Consider the following 16,598-nt stretch of genomic DNA (forward strand, 5'->3'; position numbering starts at 1 on the left):
TGCCAGGTATCACCGATCGTTCCAGGCTCCGAAATCTTCATCTAAGCCCAAGCGGGGGCTAGACATCCATCATCCGACGGCTGAAGAAGTCCAGAAGAGGCTCCAAAGTCTTCATCCTATCCGGGAAGAAGAGTAGATCCGGACCGGCAACCATCTTCTTCCAAGCGGCATCTTCTATCTTCATCCGATGAGGACCGGCTCCATCTTGAAGACCTCCACCGCGGACCCATCTTCTTCCGACAACGACTTCCCGACAAATGACGGTTCCTTTAAGGGACGTCATCCAAGATGGCGTCCCTCGAATTCAGATTGAGCTCGCATTCTATTGGCTGTTCCGATAGAAGATGCCGCTTGGAAGAAGATGGTTGCCGGTCCGGATCTACTCTTCTTCCCGGATAGGATGAAGACTTTGGAGCCTCTTCTGGACTTCTTCAGCTGTCGGATGATGGATGTCTAGCCCCCGCTTGGGCTTAGATGAAGATTTCGGAGCCTGGAACGATCGGTGATACCTGGCATGGTGAAGACAAGGTAGGAAGATCTTCAGGGGCTTAGTGTTAGGTTTATTTAAGGGGGGTTTGGGTTAGATTAGGGGTATGTGGCTGGTGGGTTGTAATGTTGGGGGGGGTATTGTATGTGTTTTTTTACAGGCAAAAGAGCTGAATTCTTTGGGGCATGCCCCGCAAAGGGCCCTGTTCAGGGCTGGTAAGGTAAAAGAGCTTTGAACTTTAGTAATTTAGAATAGGGTAGGGAATTTTTTTATTTTGGGGGTCTTTGTTATTTTATTAGGGGGCTTAGAGTAGGTGTAATTAGTTTAAAATTGTTGTAATATTTTTCTAATGTTTGTAAATATTTTTTTATTTTTTGTAACTTAGTTCTTTTTTATTTTTTGTACTTTAGTTAGTTTATTTCATTGTATTTATTTGTAGATATTGTATTTAATTAATTTATTGATAGTGTAGTGTTAGGTTTAATTGTAGGTAATTGTAGGTATTTTATTTAATTAATTTATTGATAGTGTAGTGTTAGGTTTAATTGTAACTTAGGTTAGGATTTATTTTACAGGTAATTTTGTAATTATTTTAACTATTTTAGCTATTAAATAGTTCTTAACTATTTAATAGCTATTGTACCTGGTTAAAATAAATACAAAGTTACCTGTAAAATAAATATTAATCCTAAAATAGCTATAATATAATTATAATTTATATTGTAGCTATATTAGGATTTATTTTACAGGTAAGTATTTAGCTTTAAATAGGAATAATTTATTTAATAAGAGTTAATTTATTTCGTTAGATTTAAATTATATTTAACTTAGGGGGGTGTTAGTGTTAGGGTTAGACTTAGCTTTAGGGGTTAATCCATTTATTAGAATAGCGGCGAGATTCGGTTGGCAGATTAGGGGTTAATAATTGAAGTTAGGTGTCGGCAATGTTAGGGAGGGCAGATTAGGGGTTAATACTATTTATTATAGGGTTATTGAGGCGGGAGTGAGGCGGATTAGGGGTTAATATCTTTATTATAGTAGCGGTGAGATCCGCTCGGCAGATTAGGGGTTAATAAGTATAGGCAGGTGGAGGCGACGTTGAGGGGGGCAGATTAGGGGTTAATAAATATAATATAGGGGTCGGCGGTGTTAGGGGCAGCAGATTAGGGGTACATAGCTATAATGTAGGTGGCGGCTCTTTGCGGTCGGCAGATTAGGGGTTAATAATTGTAGGTAGCTGGCGGCGATGTTGTGGGGGGCAGGTTAGGGGTTAATAAATATAATATAGGGGTCGGCGGTGTTAGGGGCAGCAGATTAGGGGTACATAAGTATAACGTAGGTGGCGGTCGGCAGATTAGGGGTTAAAAAAATTTAATCGAGTGGCGGCGATGTGGGGGGACCTCGGTTTAGGGGTGCATAGATAGTTTATGGGTGTTAGTGTACTTTAGAGCACAGTAGTTAAGAGCTTTATAAACCGGCGTTAGCCCAGAAAGCTCTTAACTACTGACTTTTTTCTGCGGCTGGAGTTTTGTCGTTAGATTTCTAACGCTCACTTCAGACACGACTCTAAATACCGGAGTTAGAAAGATCCCATTGAAAAGATAGGATACGCAATTGACGTAAGGGGATCTGCGGTATGGAAAAGTTGCGGCTGAAAAGTGAGCGTTAGACCCTTTCCTGACTGACTCCAAATACCGGCGGTAGCCTAAAACCAGCGTTAGGAGCATCTAACACTGGTTTTCACGGCTACCGCCAAACTCTAAATCTAGGCCTAAGAAAATATAAGAGTTGTATTTCTTGGACCAACAAGATACAAATACTGTGAAATTTTTCAAGACTACACCAAGCCTAACAATAATACCAAGTAGTATCTAACACTTACACTGTGTTTATATAATTCATCTAATTAAGGTATTATTATAAGTGATTTTGTTATTATCTTAATATAAAATATTTATCCTATTAGTTTCAATTCAATAAGAAATTGGTAGCCCAGCTTTTCTATTTACATCAAATTATGCAAGTTACTGCATATAAAATAAAAAAGATATGTCTTAAATTTGCAGAATTGTACCAGCCTATAAGTGTTATTCTTTTTACACTTTATTTATTTTTATAGCATACACCCAATTTTCAAGTACAATATGTGATATTTGGTTTATGTGAAAGGTTATTTTTAAATTTGCCAAAAGATTAAAGGGACACAAGAGCCCAACACTTTGATATTTGAGAGTGCATACAATTTTAAACAACTTTCCAATTTCCTTTTATTATTAAATTTTATTTCTTTCATTCTGTTGGTATCATTTGATGAAAGAGCAGCAATGCACTACTGTGAGCTAGCTGATCACATCAAGTGAGCCAATAACAGGAGCCATATATGTGCAGCCACCAATCACTCTCAGTAGTGCATTCCTGCTCCTGAGCCTACCTAGACATGTGTTTTTTAAAAGGATACTAAAAGAACGAAGCAAATAAGATCATAGAAATAAATTGAAAACCTGTTTAAAATTGCATTATATGTTTAAATAATGAAAGTTTAATTTTTACTTGAAGGGACACCAGAATCAAAATAAACTTTCATGATCCAGATAGAGCATGCGATTTTAAGAGACTTTCCATTATACTTCCATATATCAAATTTTGCACAGTCTTTTTATAATCACACTTTCTGAGGCACCACTCCTACTGAGCATGTGCACAAGCTCACAGGGTATATGTATACTAGTCTGTGATTGGCTGATATCTGTCGCATGATACAGGGGGGTCGGAAAATAGGAGAAAAAATAAAATTGCCATAAAAAAATCTACTGCTTATTTAAAATTCAGAATAAGTGTTATTGCATTGTTTTTTTATTATGACCTTGTTATTATGCATTTCTACTTTATTTAGTGGTCCCATGATTGTCCCTTTAAGATACAAAAAATGTTATCAACAATTAGGAATCATATACATTAATACAGTACATGGAGTAAGACCTGTTACTTGTTTTTTAATTTTCCATTTCTATCCTTTAAACATGATTTTTTTTTTCTTAAACATTGTACAGCATTTTAATGTTAGTATCAAAGTGTACTTTTCAGTTATAAAATGTTTGTGAAATTCAAAAATGTTTTTTTTTATTTATTTTTATTTTGTTTGGCCCTAAGCCCTGGGAAATAGTAGCATAGTAGTATGAAGACATCATACAACAGAAATAACCCTCAAAATGAGCTGCTCCCCCCAAAAAAAAAAAAAATTCTGCTAACCTAGGCAACAGCCTAGTTAGACTAGGAAAAAATATGCCTCCTAGCTCCTTAACTTTTATATGTGTTTACTCAGTATACATTGGCTTTTGTATCAAGCATACTATTCATTTATATAATGTTATAGTAAATTTAAAGTTTTTGGCAAATTAAAAATATATTTAAAGGGACAGTATACACAATTTTTCATTTCATTGCATGTAATATACATTACTATAAAGAAGAATATGCACAAACACTGATCTAAAAACCCAGTGTAAAACCTTTTAAAAACTTACTTAGAAGCTCCCAGTTTAGCACTGCTGGTGAGGTTAGGCTGGAAAATCCATCAAAAGGGGCTGAGAGCAGACCCTCACCTTCCCCTGCATATGAAAAGACCCATTATACAAACAGGAGCAAACAGGAATCGGAAGTTTGTATACGTCAGCATACATCTAAAACTTTGGGGCTTGGTTAGGTGTCTGAGTCTGAAAATCAGCACAATGTTATTTAAAAATAAGCAAAACTAAACATTGTTACAAAAACACTCCCAGATGGGCTATATAAAGGGATCATCTACACAACATTTATGCAAAGAAAAATTTAGTGTGCAATGTCCCTTTAATTAAAATACAGAGGGCAAGTGAATGATTAAATATTTTAACCAAAACATCTCAATGTGGCCATTAATTTCTAAGTGTGCCCTATACTTTTAGTAAATTGTGCAGGCACAGTATGGGCATGTTCATGAGCAAGTGGTGAGTTAAAGGGAGATGAAACCCATGATCTCCCTCATTTGAAAGATAATTGTTAGGCTTATGAAAAGGTGCTGGTAGCACTGAGAAACATGTCACTTGCCATTTTAATAAATAGTTTTTACTTGACAAGGCTACAATTTGATTACGCTCATCTCCCACTGATTGCTGGAGTGGGCAGCTGGTTAGATAAAGTTTAAGTTGAGCTGTGTTGGCGGAGGAGTGATTTGCCCATCAGTTGGTTTTACGCCCAGCAGATGGTGATTGAAGACACAAGAGATTCCTGTTTGGTAGGGTTAGACTGTCTAGCTGGTGGGGAATCTAGCACACCTGAAGTAAACTTTATCCCAAAGTTTAAAGAGTTATAGTTAGTTGTAGTAGGTGGCGCAAACCAAGTTGCTATTCCCAATGTGTCTTACTGTAAATATGTGTGATAATATGTGGGCTCAATATATGTTAGTGTTTTGATGAGTCCTAATTTTATATTCTCTTTCGGAAAAAAATTGGATGTCGAAACTTGTTTAAGAAATAAATATGATCCTTTATTTGATTATGGTAAATTTACCCAATACTAGTGATGCTAAAAGTACAATTAAACAAAAATTATTACAAATTCCTTCAAAGTTTAAAAAATGACACAGGTGTCTATGTATAAGAATGTACGTAATTTTCTAAAAAATATAAAAAATTAAATTAAAATAATATCATTGAAATCTTGAAATTTATACAGTTATAGGTTTATCACAAGTTGTATTTTCTAACAAAATGTTTGTAAATACAATATCATAGTGGATAAGACAATAGTTGCTGTATAGTTCATATAGGATACTTTGTTTCAAGTTCAGCTGTGCAATTGAGATCTTATCTTAGGTAACTATATATCAAATGTAGAGGTATGTTGGTGCGATTTTTATCACACTGTGATATAAGTATACAAATTAGTACCTTGAAGTGTATCTGTTTGATATCACTTTTGTGAGATGATTGCGGTTAAATAAACGCCGCTATGCCAATGATTTGCTTAGGTTTCTAGATCAAGCTGGTGGCAGTTCTATATGAGCTGCTGGCGGTTAAATAAATGCCGCTTTGGTTTCCTCTTGTTAGGTGGGCTTATCTGTTTGCTGCGAGAAAATTCACTTTTATATGTATGCTTGTGTAGTTGCCGTGGCCGCTCTGTTATCTTGTCCTTTGTCGGTCAGTGACCGATCGCGCTCTTAAGGGTTTCTTGGTGGGATCTTCGTTGCGGTTAGGTGCTAACCGTTTGCTGATGTTTTTTAAGTATCTCCGGTTTTTCTTTTCTGTGGCTTGTCTGTCGGTCAGTGACCGATCACTATGGTATGGTTGCTGGATAACCTCCTGATGTGGAATATTTGCGTGCCTCTCCGGTCCGTTGTTCCCAGGTTTCATAGATGTCGGTCAGTGACCGATCTGGGTACTGAAATGTGGTTGTGGGATAAGTAGAAAGTTTGTAGGATAAGTAGAAAAAGGAATTCTAGTTATCAATGTGATCTTTGCGGTTAAATATATGCCGCTAAGTGGGAACTTGAATATTTCAACAGGGTATAGCAGGTATTCTCTTTGTCTTCTCAGATCCTGTGCAGGTGTGCTCTGGTATCAACGCGTTTCGGCTGGACAGCCTTTTTCAAGATACTTAAAAAACATCAGCAAACGGTTAGCACCTAACCGCAACGAAGATCCCACCAAGAAACCCTTAAGAGCGCGATAGGTCACTGACCGATAAAGGACAAGATAACAGAGCGGCCACGGCAACTACACAAGCATTCATATAAAAGTGAATTTTCTCGCAGCAAACAGATAAGCCCACCTAACAAGAGGAAACCAAAGCGGCATTTATTTTACCGCCAGCAGCTCATATAGAACTGCCACCAGCTTGATCTAGAAACCTAAGCAAATCATTGGCATAGCGGCGTTTATTTAACCGCAATCATCTCACAAAAGTGATATCAAACAGATACACTTCAAGGTACTAATTTGTATACTTATATCACAGTGTGATAAAAATCGCACCAACATACCTCTACATTTGATATATAGTTACCTAAGATAAGATCTCAATTGCACAGCTGAACTTGAAACAAAGTATCCTATATGAACTATACAGCAACTATTGTCTTATCCACTATGTTATTGTATTTAAAAACATTTTGTTAGAAATTACAACTTGTGATAAACCTATAACTGTATAAATTGCAAGATTTCAATGATATTATTTTAATTTAATTTTTTATATTTTTTAGAAAATTACGTACATTTTTATACATAGAGACACCTGTGTCATTTTTTAAACTTTGAAGGAATTTGTAATAATTTTTGTTTAATTGTACTTTTAGCATCACTAGTATTGGGTAAATTTACCATAATCAAATAAAGGATCATATTTATTTCTTAAACAAGTTTCGACATCCAATTTTTTTCCGAAAGAGAATATAAAATAGTACTCATCAAAACATTAACATATATTGAGCCCACATATTATCACACATATTTACAGTAAGACACATTGGGAATAGCAACTTGGTTTGCGCCACCTACTACAACTAACTACAAGAGATTCCTGTTGCAGGAGGAGAGTCTGCCAGGCCACTTGGACGATCCGGCCTGCTTGAATTGCACTTTATGTGTAGGTTCAAATGTGAGTTGACACTTTGGGGTAGATTTATCAAGCAGCAAATGTTGCAATCTACCCCCAAAGTTTCAGGTCCGCCTTGAACTAAAGTTAAGAAGCAGCGGTTGTAAGACCTCTGCTCCTTAACTCATCCGCCACGTTTGAGGTGGCGGAAAGCAATCATCTCGATCAGATACAATCGAGGTGATTGACACCCTCTGCTAGCGGCCGATTAACCTTTAATGTGCAAGGGATGACATTGCACAAGCATTTCACCAGAAATGCTTGTGCAATGATAAATGCCTACGCCTCTCATTTGATAAATCTACCCCTTAATATTTGTTTGGCACATTTTTTGTCCTGATTTATTGCACAATTGTACTTTATTCTGTACTTTATGTCTGGTATATTTGCTATAAGATCATTTGTTTGGTGCCCCTGATATGATATAATATTGTAGAATATTATATTATTTTCATTTTCAATATTATTTACTAAAATCTTAATAAAAATATAAAAAAAAAATCCAGTTTTTGCTACAGCTATCTTGCATGTCATGAAAACCTTTGTTGAAGGAGCGACAATGCACAGGGAGCTAGCTGGACACATTTGGTGAGCCTATGACAAGAAGTTGCATTTATGTGTAGTCACCAATCGGCAGCTAGCTCCCAGTAATGTATTACTACCCCAGAGTTTACCAAGATATGCTTTTCAACAAAGGATACCAAGAGAAAAAAGCAAACTAGATAACAGAAGTAAATTGGAAAGTTGTATAAAAATTCCACGCTCCATCTGAATCATGAAAGTTTAGTTTTAACTTTACTGTCCCTCAAGTGCAATCCAAAATACTGCTGTAAAATGTAGCACTTTTTAAGACCTGAATAAATTCATTATTATTAATAATATAGCACAGAACCACATGAAGAACTCAACCACTTGTGCACCATTGGCTTAGCGCACCATCAGCTGCGGGCTTGAGCAATATTTAACATGAATTTTACTGAGCTCACCCTTAGAAGTCTATTATGTGAGGAATTTAGCGCTCCCACGCTATACAACATGCAGATGTTAGCGCTCGCTAGACTTTAGCTTGAGCAATAAAAATAAGTTTGTACTTATTTAATTTAAGCACAAAAATAGAAGCGCTATTGATTGCACTTGAAGGGAGTTAATACACAATAGCGCTAATATCATTGAACTCCACTTATAATCTATGTTTTATTAGCCCCTTTTATACTGATTAGGTAAATACTGAACATGAGTAGGGCCAAATATTTTTATTTTATAACAATGTCATCCTAGAGGAGATATGGGAACTTGCCAAGGCAGACTGTGAGGAACTATGTGCTCATGCACAAAATAAGTAAGAAAAGTGATTGTAAACTTTAATTGAAGGGATATTCCAGCCAAAATTGGAAACCACATGGATGCATTTCAGTATTGAACAGAAGAAATTTTGTAATATACATGCATTAGCAAAAATGCTTCTAATAAAAGCTATAGCTGTTTCCAAAGTGTATTTAAGTATGCAGCGTGCACCAGCATTTTAAACACAACACTTGCTCGGATAGCCTAAGGTGCTTGCACCATCTGGTAATGACTCAATTTGTTAATTGCTGACATGATGCAAGCCCCACTGATTATCTGAGCAGCTGCATTATTTACAACGTGGGAGCAGTGATAATATCTAGCTATGCTTCACATGCACGTGCAGAGAAAAATGTTAACTCTAAAACAGTGATAACTTTTACTAGACACATTTTTGCCAATACAGATGGCCCCTGTTTCAAAATAACAACCTTTTTTTCCAGTCATGTGACTGCTATTGAAAAGCAGTGCATTTATTAAAATAGCCAGTAGGTGGAACTGTCCGCTTGTGTTGCAGCAAAGCCAAGCAAGCTGAAATTAATCAGTTTAACCAGACCTGAGCTATCGAGCAGATTTCAAAGGAACAAGATCTTCCTGTCTATAAATCAATCCAGATTGGAATGCATAGAAATAACTTTTTGCAGAGAAATGCAAGTGAAGTCTGTGTTGTGTGATTATTTTATTAGGTTTATAATGCTGTTTAGCAAATATTTTTGTTCATTTAACTTAGTTTAATTATATATTCTGTGTTGTGTGATTATTTTATTAGGTTTATAATGCTGTTTAGCATTTAAAGTCTTCATTTCAAAGCTTTAAAAATAATGTATTAGGTGTTACTTATGACAATTTTGAGAGGGGCCTGGAACCTATCTCCCTCACTTCCCATTGACTTACATTATAAACTGGGTTTCAATTTACAACGGTTTCGATTTACAACCATTCCTTCTGGAACCTAACCCCTGCGTAAACTGAGGGCAACCTGTACATGTATATTGCCAATATGTTTCTATTCAAGGATGTAATAAATCTATGTGCATTTATATTTTGACTGGAATGTCCCTTTAAAGCCCAGTATAACAAATAAATCTTAAAAACAGGGGCACTGTAATTCATTAAAGTTTACAAAGACGCTTATTTTTCTAAATATTTACCTTTGCGTTATGGTAAACATAACACTGATCCTCCGACCGCATCTCCTGCTTTATTTAGCATATGGATGACGAATGCGGCTTTCTCCAATCGTTGCTGGGACACACAATGATTGGAGGAAGCTAGATCTGTCATCAATCTGCTAACACAGTGGTAAGTATTTTTAAAAATAAGCTTCTTTGTAAACTTTAATTAATTAAAGTGCCCCTGTTTTTAAGATTATTTTTTGATACTGGGCTTTAATGGTCTTCAGGTTCGCCGGAAACAGGAGTTAAGAAGCAGCGGTCTTAAGACCGCTGCTCCTAAACTCATACGCTGCTTCTGAGGCAGCGTATAGCAATCCGCCCGATCACGTACGATCGGGCTGATTGACACCCCCTGCTAGTGGCCAATTGGCCGTGAATGCAGGGAGCGGTATTGCACCAGCAGTTCACAAGAACTGCTGGTGCAATGATAAATGCAGACAGCGTGCAGTGGAAGTGACTGGACGTGAAGGGGGCGTGGCCGGACAAAAAAAAGGGTAGTGAAAGGGGCGTGGCCTGGTATAAAGGGGCGTGGTCGGGCACGGTCGCTCGCGCAAGATAGAGGGGATAGAGAGAGAGAGGGAGAGGGAGAGAGCACAAAAGAGAGGGGGAGAGAGAGCACAAAAGAGAGGGGGGAGAGAGAGTACAAAAGAGAGGGGGGAGAGAGCACAAAAGAGTGGGGGAGAGCACAAAAGAGAGGGGGGAGAGAGCACAAAAGAGAGGGGGGGAGACAGAACAAAAGAGAGGGGGAGAGAGAGAGCACAAAAGAGAGGGGGTGGAGAGAGAGCACAAAAGAGATGGAGTGGAGAGAGAGCACAAAAGAGAGGGGGTGGAGAGAGAGCACAAAAGAGAGGAGGTGGAGAGAGCACACAAAAGAGAGGGGGTGGAGAGAGCGCACAAAAGAGAGAGGGTGGAGAGAGCGCACAAAAGAGAGGGGGTGGAGAGAGCGCACAAAAGAAAGGGGGTAAAGAGAGCGCAAAAGAGAGGGGGTAGAGAGAGCACAAAAGAGAGGGGGAGAGAGCGCAAAAGAGAGAGCGCAAAAGAGAGGGGGAGAGAGCGCAAAAGAGAGGGGGGAGAGAGCACAAAAGAGAGGAGGGAGAGAGAGCGCAAAAGGGAGGGGGGGAGAGGGCGCAAAAGAGGGGGGAGAGAGCGCAAAAGAGGGGGGAGAGAGGGAAAAAAAAGAGGGGGGGAGAGATAGCGCAAAAGAGAGGGGGAGAGAGCGCAAAAGAGAGGGGGAGAGAGTGCAAAAGAAGGGGGGAGAGAGCACAAGAGGGGGGAGAGAGCGCAAAAGAGAGGGGGGAGAGAGCGCAAAAGAGAGGGGGAGAGAGCGCAAAGAGAGGGGGAGAGAGCGCAAAAGAGAGGGGAGAGAGCGCAAAAGAGGGGGGGGAGAGAGCGCAAAAGAGGGGGGAGAGAGCGCAAAAGAGGGGGGAGAGAGCGCAAAAGAGAGGGGGGGGAGAGAGAGCACAAAAGAGAGGGGGGAGAGAGAGCGCAAAAGAGAGGGGGGAGAAAGAGAGCAGAAGAGGGGGATAAAGAGAGGTAGATAGACAGCAAAAGAGAGGGGGAGAGTGCACAAAAGAGAGGGGGGAGAGCAGAAAGCACAAAAGAGAGGGGAAGAGAGCACAAAAGAGAGGGGGATAGAGAGCGCAAAAGAGAGGGGGGAGAGAGAGAGCGCAAAAGAGGGGGAGAGAGAGAGCACAAAAGAGAGGGGGAGAGAGAGAGCACAAAAGAGAGGGGGAGAGAGAGAGCACAAAAGAGAGGGGGAGAGAGAGAGCAGAAGAGGGGGGATAAAGAGAGGGGGGAGAGTGCACAAAAGAGAGGGGGAGAGAGCGCAAAAGAGAGGGGGGAGGGGGGAGAGCACAAAAGAGAGGGGGCAGAGCATAAAAGAGAGGGGGCAGAGAGCAAAAAAGAGAGGGGGGAAAGCACAAAAGAGAGGGGTTGGAGAGAGAGCACAAAAGAGAGGGGGTGGAGAGAGAGCACAAAAGAGAGGGGGTGGAGAGAGAGCACAAAAGAGAGGGGGTGGAGAGAGCACAAAAGAGAGGGGGTGGAGAGAGCACAAAAGAGAGGGGGTGGAGAGAGCACAAAAGAGAGGGGATGGAGAGAGCACAAAAGAGAGGGGGTGAAGAGAGAGCACAAAAGAGAGGGGGTGGAGAGAGAGCACAAAAGAGAAGTGGTGGAGAGAGCACAAAAGAGAGGAGGTGGAGAGAGAGCACAAAAGAGAGGTGGTGGAGAGAGCACAAAAGAAAGGGGGTGGAGAGAGCACAAAAGAGAGGGGGTGGAGAGAGCACAAAAGAGAGGGTGGGAGAGAGCACAAAAGAGAGAGGAGAGAGCACAAAGAGAGGGGGTGGAGAGAGCACAAAAGAGAGGGGGTGGAGAGAGCACAAAAGAGAGGGGGTGGAGAGAGCACAAAAGAGAGGGGGTGGAGAGAGCACAAAAGAGAGGGGGTGGGCAGAGCACAAAAGAGAGGGGGTGGAGAGAGCGCAAAAGAGAGGGGGAGAGAGAGAGCACAAAAGACAGGGGGAGAGAGAGAGCAGAAGAGGGGGGATAAAGAGAGGGGGAGAGTGCACAAAAGAGAGGGGGAGAGAGCACAAAAGAGAGGGGGGAGGGGGGAGAGCACAAAAGAGAGGGGGGAGAGCACAAAAGAGAGGGGGGGGAGCACAAAATAGAGGGGGCAGAGAGCACAATAGAGAGGGGGTAGAGCACAAAAGAGAGGGGGTGGAGAGAGAGCACAAAAGAGAGGGGGTGGAGAGAGAGCACAAAAGAGAGGTGGTGGAGAGAGCACAAAAGAGAGGGGATGGAGAGAGCGAAAAAGAGAGGGGGTAGAGAGAGCGCAAAAGAGAGGGGGTTGAGAGAGCGCAAAAGAGAGGGGGTGGAGAGAGCGCAAAAGAGAGGGGGGAGAGAGCGCAAAAAAGAGGGGGGAGAGCGCAAAAAAGAGGGGGGAGAGAGCGCAAAAGAGACGGGGGAGAGAGAGTGCAAAAGAGAGGGGGGAGAGAGCGCAAAAGAGAGGGGGAGAGCACAAAAGAGAGGGGGAGAGAGCACAAAAGGGGGGGAGCGCAAAAGAGGTGGGGAATGAGCGCAAAAGAGAGGGGAGAGAGAGCACAAAAGAGAGGGGGAGAGAGAGTGCAAAAGAGAGGGGGGAGAGAGAGCACAAAAGAGAGGGAGAGAAAGAGAGCAGAAGAGGGGGGGAGAGAGTGAAAAGAGAGGGGAAAGAGAGAGCGCAAAAGAGAGGGGGGAGAGAGCGCAAAAGAGAGGGGGAGAGAGAGAGCACAAAAGAGAGGGAGAGAGAGCACAAAAGAGAGGGGGAAAGAGAGAGCACAAAAGAGAGGGGGAGAGAGAGAGAGCAGAAGAGGGGGGATAAAGAGAGGGAGATAGACAGCAAAAGAGAGGGGGGATAGTGCACAAAAGAGAGGGGGGAGAGAGAGCACAAAAGAAAGGGGAGAGAGAGAGCGCAAAAGAGAGGGGGAGTGAGAGAGCACAAAAGAGAGGGGGAGAGAGAGAGCACAAAAGAGAGGGGGAGAGAGCACAAAAGAGAGGGGGGAGAGAGAGCACAAAAGAGAGGGGAAGAGAGAGAGCAGAAGAGGGGGGATAAAGAGAGGGAGATAGACAGCAAAAGAGAGGGGGGAGAGAGCACAAAAGAAAGGGGGGAGAGCGCACAAAAGAGAGGGGGGAGAGAGCACAAAAGAGAAGGGGGGAGAGAGCACAAAAGAGAGGGGGGAGAGAGAGCGCAAAAGAGAGGGGGGCGAGTGCAAAAGAGAGGGGGGAGAGAGAGCGCAAAAGAGAGGGGGGAGAGAAAGGACGCAAAAGAGAGGGGGGAGAGAGAGCGCAAAAGAGAGGGGGAGAGAGAACACAAAAGAGGGTGAGAGAGAGAGAGCACAAAAGAGAGGGGGAGAGAGAGAGCAGAAGAGGGGGGATAAAGAGAGGGGGGAGAGTGCACAAAAGAGAGGGGGAGAGAGCGCAAAAGAGAGGGGGAGGGGGGAGAGCACAAAAGAGAGGGGGGAGAGCACAAAAGAGAGGGGGGAGAGCACAAAAGAGAGGGGGCAGAGAGCACAAAAGAGAGGGGGGGAGAGCACAAAAGAGAGGGGGCAGAGAGCACAAAAGAGAGGGGGGGAGAGCACAAAAGAGAGGGGTTGGAGAGAGAGCACAAAAGAGAGGGGGTGGAGAGAGAGCAAAAAAGAGAGGGGGTGGAGAGAGAGCACAAAAGAGAGGGGGTTGAGAGAGAGCACAAAAGAGAGGTGGTGGAGAGAGCACAAAAGAGAGGGGGTGGAGAGAGCACAAAAGAGAGGGGGTGGAGAGAGCACAAAAGAGAGGGTGGGAGAGAGCACAAAAGAGAGGGGGGGAGAGAGCACAAAAGAGAGGGGGTGGAGAGAGCACAAAAGAGAGGGGGTGGAGAGAGCACAAAAGAGAGGGGGTGGAGAGAGCACAAAAGAGAGGGGGTGGAGAGAGCACAAAAGAGAGGGGGTGGGCAGAGCACAAAAGAGAGGGGGTGGAGAGAGCGCAAAAGAGAGGGGGTGGAGAGAGCTGAAAAGAGAGGGGGTGGAGAGAGCGCAAAAGAGAGGGGGTGGAGAGAGCGCAAAAGAGAGGGGGGAGAGAGCGCAAAAGAGAGGGGGGAGAGAGCGCAAAAGAGACGGGGGAGAGAGAGTGCAAAAGAGAGGGGGGAGAGAGCGCAAAAGAGAGGGGGAGAGCACAAAAGAGAGGGGGAGAGAGCTCAAAAGGGGGGGCGCAAAAGAGGTGGGGAATGAGCGCAAAAGAGAGGGGAGAGAGAGCACAAAAGAGAGGGGGAGAGAGAGCGCAAAAGAGAGGGGGGAGAGAGAGCACAAAAGAGAGGGAGAGAAAGAGAGCAGAAGAGGGGGAGAGAGCGAAAAGAGAGGGGAAAGAGAGAGCGCAAAAGAGAGGGGGGAGAGAGAGAGCGCAAAAGAGAGGGGGAGAGAGAGAGCACAAAAGAGAGGGAGAGAGAGCACAAAAGAGAGGGGGAAAGAGAGAGCACAAAAGAGAGGGGGAGAGAGAGAGAGCACAAAAGAGAGGGGGAGAGAGAGAGCACAAAAGAGAGGGGGGAGAGAGAGCACAAAAGAGAGGGGGGAGAGAGAGCACAAAAGAGAGTGGGGAGAGAGCACAAAAGAGAGGGGGAGTGAGAGAGCACAAAAGAGAGGGGGAGAGAGAGAGAGCACAAAAGAGAGGGGGAGAGAGAGAGCACAAAAGAGAGGGGGGAGAGAGAGCACAAAAGAGAGGGGAAGAGAGAGAGAAGAAGAGGGGGGATAAAGAGAGGGAAATAGACAGCAAAAGAGAGGGGGGAGAGAGCACAAAAGAAATGGGGGAGAGTGCACAAAAGAGAGGGGGGAGAGAGAGCACAAAAGAGAGGGGGGGAGAGAGCACAAAAGAGAGGGGGGAGAGAGAGCGCAAAAGAGAGGGGGGAGAGTGCAAAAGGGAGGGGGAGACAGAGCGTGCAAAAGAGAGGGGGGAGAGAAAGCACACAAAAGAGAGGGGGGAGAGAGAGCGCAAAAGAGAGGGGGGAGAGAGAACACAAAAGAGAGGGGGGAGAGACAGAGCGCAAAAGAGAGGGGGAGAGAGAGAGCTCAAAAGAGAGGGGGAGAGAGAGAGCAGAAGAGGGGGATAAAGAGAGGGAGATAGACAGCAAAAGAGAGGGGGGAGAGAGCACAAAAGAAAGGGGGAGAGCGCACAAAAGAGAGGGGGGAGAGAGAGCACAAAAGAGAGGGTGGGGGGAGAGCACAAAAGAGAGGGGGGGGAGAGAGAGCGCAAAAGAGAGGGGGGGAGAGTGCAAAAGAGAGGGGGGAGAGAGAGCGCGCAAAAGAGAGGGGGGAGAGAAAGCTTGCAAAAGAGAGGGGGGAGAGAGAGCGCAAAAGAGAGGGGGGAGAGAGAACACAAAAGAGAGGTGGAGAGAGAGAGCACAAAAGAGAGGGGGAGAGAGAGAGCAGAAGAGGGGGGATAAAGAGAGGGGGGAGAGTGCACAAAAGAGAGGGGGAGGGAGCGCAAAAGAGAGGGGGGAGGGGGGGAGAGCACAAAAGAGAGGGGGGGAGAGCACAAAAGAGAGGGGGCAGAGAGCACAAAAGAGAGGGGGGAGAGAGAGCGCAAAAGAGAGGGGGAGAGAGAGAGCTCAAAAGAGAGGGGGAGAAAGAGAGCAGAAGAGGGGGGATAAAGAGAGGGAGATAGACAGCAAAAGAGAGGGGAGAGTGCACAAAAGAGAGGGGGAGAGAGCGCAAAAGAGGGGGGGAGCGCAAAAGAGAGGGGAGAAAGCGCAAAAGAGATGGGGGAGAGAGAGAGCAAAAGAGAGGGGGGAGAGAGAGCGCAAAAGAGAGGGGGGAGAGAGAGAGCACAAAAGAGAGGGGGGAGATAGAGAGCACAAAAGAGAGGGGGAGAGAGAGAGCGCAAAAGAGGGGGAGAGAGAGAGCGCAAAAGAGAGGGGGAGAAAGAGCAGAAGAGGGGGGATAAAGAGAGGGAGATAGACAGCAAAAGAGAGGGGGAGAGTGCACAAAAGAGAGGGGGAGAGAGCGCAAAAGAGGGGGGGAGAGTGCAAAAGAGAGGGGGGAGAGCAGAGAGCACAAAAGAGAGGTGGGAGAGAGCACAAAAAAGAGGGGGGAGAGAGCACAAAAGAGAGGGGGGAGGGAGGGCGCAAAAGAGAGGGGGAGAGAGAGCGCAAATGAGAGGGGGGAGAGAGAGATCGCAAAAGAGAGGGGTGAGAGAGAGAGCACGAAAGAGAGGGGGTGGAGAGAGCACAAAAGAGAGGGGGTGGAGAGAGAGCCCAAAAGAAAGGGGGTGGAGAGAGAGCACAAAAGAGAGGGGGTGGAGAGAGCACAAAAGAGAGGGGTTGGAGAGAGAGAGCTCAAAAGAGAGGGGGTGGAGAGAGAGAGCTCAAAAGAGAGGGGGAGAGAGCGCAAAAGAGGGGGGGGAGAGCGCAAAAGAGGGGGGAGAGAGCGCAAAAGAGAGGGGGGAGAGAGAGCGCAAAAGAGAGGGGG

Source organism: Bombina bombina, chromosome 8, assembly GCF_027579735.1.
Source record: "Bombina bombina isolate aBomBom1 chromosome 8, aBomBom1.pri, whole genome shotgun sequence".
In the NCBI taxonomy this organism is placed as follows: domain Eukaryota; kingdom Metazoa; phylum Chordata; class Amphibia; order Anura; family Bombinatoridae; genus Bombina; species Bombina bombina.